Source organism: Gavialis gangeticus, unplaced genomic scaffold (assembly GCF_001723915.1).
Source record: "Gavialis gangeticus isolate Ggan-Ray unplaced genomic scaffold, GavGan_comp1, whole genome shotgun sequence".
NCBI classification, from domain to species: Eukaryota; Metazoa; Chordata; order Crocodylia; family Gavialidae; genus Gavialis; species Gavialis gangeticus.
The window spans coordinates 46,639,168-46,642,845 of record NW_017729006.1 but is presented as its reverse complement, the minus strand read 5'-3'; the positions used below and the strand labels follow the sequence as shown (position 1 = coordinate 46,642,845).

The following is a 3,678-nucleotide window of genomic DNA, read 5'->3' as shown; positions in this document are numbered from 1 at the left end:
GGGCACTGGGGGGGGGTAGGGGCTATGGGTCTAGAGTGAGACATGCAGGCAGCGCTGGTGGCCAGGGGCTTGCAAGTGAGGTGTAGAGGCAGGGCTTGGCATATCATTGGCCCCTCATCGGTGCTCCCTCCCTATCTACCGCACCCTGGTCCTTCCCCCACCTCGTCCCCTGCCCTCCTGGCAGTGGGGTGCATGTGGTGCCAGGCTGCTCCTGGGCCAGGTGCTGGGATGATTGGCTCATCTGTGGCCACATGGTGGGGGGGCTCCCACTTCTGGGCTAAGCCTTGTTCCCTGCCCACCCGGTGGCAGGGCACCCTCAGTGTTAAGCCCTGGCTGGGCCCGGCGCTGGAACAACTGGCCTGTCCAGGGCCACCTGGGCAGGCCTCAGCAGCTGGAGCCCGCCATGCATTCCTGGACAATCTGACTGCCCTAGCCCTTGTGCCCCGCATACAGATAAGGATGCAGGCTGCCACTGCGGGCTGGGGTTGTGTCTGGCTCTTTCCTGTGGGGGGGGGGATGGGCCCAGCTTTGCTCGTGGCAGATGCTGGGAGGGGGGGCTGCAGCCACCCAACCCCACTCCCAGCACTGCTGCCTGCCCCAAGCACAGCATGGTCCAGGACCCATCAGGAAGAGCCTGGCATGGCCTCAGCCCTGCAGCGGCAGCTCACCCTACCCTGTGTGCAAGTCTGGGGGGGCATACCCCATGCCCTCCTGGGGTGTGCCTCCCACTCTCCTGGGCTCTGTCTTCCCACCCCCTCCCAAGGGCCCCACCTACCTGACCCCTTGCTTCTGCCTCTGCCCTGCTCCCTCCCTTACTGTGGGGGCCTCGATCTGGCCCTCACCCCTTCCCTCCCCACCTGCTGAGCTCAAGGGGTGGGACTCAGCCCTCACCTCCCCCAGCTTCAGATCAAGGATTGACTGGTTGGTGACCACTGTTTTATAGCATCTGTGAAAGCTTCAGAGTCCTTGCCAAGACCAAGTTCCAGACCAGGCATTCAAATGGTCTGGGTTGCTGCAGGCTCCCCTGTAACAATGAGCACCAGTAACTTCCAGTGTTTTGGCTTGTGGCTTGCACCCTGTTCATCACCTTTTTTTGTTGTTTTGGATGGCTAAGGAGGAGGAAGCCAGGATGAACAAATGATGGGAAAGCCAGGAAGTTAGTGGAGCAAGCTGCTGCGTATCTGAAAAAGCAGGTTAACTATCAATATGGCAAATCTAATTTAATTATCAGGTTCAAGTTTAGTCGGGGGTTGGCAGCTTATAGCCTGCAGAGCCATTGGATGTGGCCTGGAGCCAAAGGGCTTCAGCAGCAAGGGGCTTTTCCCATGCTGTAGCTGCCTTGGCCCCAAAGATGGTCTCTCCAGCCTGCCGCTGGAAAAATACTGCGAACTCCTGAGCTACCTAGCTTTGGACCAGCTAGACCAGTGGTTCTCAACCTCTTTCTGACTGTGACCCATTTTTGTAAAGGTCTATGGCCTGTCCCTACTCGCACCCTCCGGCCCTGCCAGTGCACAACCCACAGTGCCATGCTGGGGCCCCTTACTCCCAACCCTCAGCCCCCTGTCTCCCCCAGCCCTGCTGGAGGGGCCCCCAGCTGCCCCTGTCCTGCTGGGGCGGGGGTGTGGTGGCTGCCATGGCTTTGGCTCACATGGGGAGGCAGTGGAGCAAGTCTGGTCCAGCATGGTCTGGAGGGTGAGGAGTGGGGCTCCTGCACTGTGCCAGGCAATCTAGTTATGATCCTCTTCTGCCCCCTGAGCAACATCTTATGGCTACCCTTCCCCTGCAAGCACAGGAACGTGCTCTGCTGCCACCAGCTTGGCCATGCAGCTCTCTTCCCTGACCCTTCCCTTACTGGAAGGGGTTAGCGCCTTTCTGCTGCCCTCTGCCCTGCTGCAGTCTTGGCACCTGGCCATCTTCCTCCAGCACCAGTTGCCCCAAGCAGCCCCTTGCAGACTGGAATGCTGCCAGCCTGCAAGGAGAGACCCGTGCTTTCCTGCTTTTTTTTTTGATTTTTTTTTTTTTTTTTCGTGCAACCCTTTCAGATATTCTTGTGACCCACAGGTTGAGAAATGCTGAACTAGACAACTGAATGAAATTGAGTTTGTGACGACAGGTGCCTGGTTTCTCTGAGCGCCAGGTTGAAACAACATTTTTATGTTTCCTATTTGTCTGTACACGGCTCATTCAGGGATCTGATGGGAACTTATGTTACATCTGTAAGGGGCATTGAGAGTTCACTTTTAAAAAATGTGATTACTAGTGGCATGTTCCCTACCTGCTTCACGCTGTTTGTTTAATGCTGTGTTACATTAGCACAGTTAAATCACAAGTGGGGTATGCAGTATAACATTCCCACAGCAACATTGTCTTGTCTGCATGTTTTGCAGTGTAGCAAAGAGAACATTTTCTATGGAAGCCTTTCTATGGCTCTTTAAAGATAATACTTTGCATCCTTTATGTTGTATTCTTTTAAATTTAATTTTCTAGTTTTCTTTGAAAAATAATGTGGAGACATACCCTGCCAGATAAATACATTTCAGGTAAATGTCATGTCAGTATAGACTAGCACACCTTGAACTATATTCTGATCCCATTCTAGAAGTACATGCATGGCTCAGAAGATGGTGTCAACAGAAAAGCTTTGGCTTCTTTGGTAACTGACTGGTATTCCAGGACAATGGTATTTGTTGCTTTTACTATTAGACAGGGACTGGCAAGAGTTCTCTTTTGGCATCATTTGAATACTGTGTTTTGTAGTGCTTTAAACTAGGTCATACAGGGGATGGTGAAGAATGCTCACCAGCTGCGATGCATTCAGTGTTGAGGGATGAAGAGTGAGAAGTTATTCTAAAGAAGGGTTTGAGAACAACAGTACAGCAAAAACAGATTTGAGAGAAGCTAGGAAAACAGGCTTCAAAGTATCTTTTGATGCTTCTAAATCAGTGGTGCTCAATCTCTTGGCCCTATGGGCCTGGTGAGTGGTGTGGGTCCAGTCTGTAGGTCTGATTCGGCCCCATATCAGCTCTATGCACTTAGATCAGCCCTTGTAGCCAATCAACCTTATGGGACCATTCTGTCCAGTCCTCATGGCTCTGTATAGGTCCACCTGGCAGTATGGGAATAGCAGTTAGCTGCCACTGCTCCCCCATCATCAAAGTTTTGTATCCATGGGGAGGCCTGTAGGCCAGACAAGATGGCTCTGTGGCCCAGATCTAGCATCCAGTCCTGGGTTTGAGCACCCCTGTTTTGTACAAACACGAGTATGGAGAACAAGCAAGGTGATTTGGAATCATACTACACAAAGCCTTGGCAAGTGGCAATGGGGGCAGGAGCTAGTGATTACTGGAAGTCCCTAGTCACCTACCTGCATGGAGATGACAATTGTATGATGGTTCTTCTGTGCTTGGAATAGAGACAGACATACAATTCAGCAACTGCAGTTTAGGGATGTAAATATTGTTTAAAATATTATCTGTTTTAATCTCTTCCAGTTATTGGTAAAACGGTTTTGTTCATGATAGTTCCTGTCTAGTTCAGTGACCATCTGGCAGGAACGGCCCCAGCCTTGGCCCTTCGCATCTTCATTATGCTCCTGGCACTGTGTGGGTCCAAGGCCACTGGTGGGAAGTGAGCTGCAGGTGGGAGGCAGCAGTTGTGACTGAGCCAGTGGGGGGGGGA

General features: G+C 52.3%; 1 protein-coding gene across 1 annotated transcript in view; it reads left to right on the top strand.

Annotated features, from left to right (window-relative positions):
* TEX10 (testis expressed 10) overlaps positions 1-3,678 on the top strand; it is a 157,836-nt gene that overhangs the window by 994 nt on the left and 153,164 nt on the right. The window lies entirely within an intron of this gene.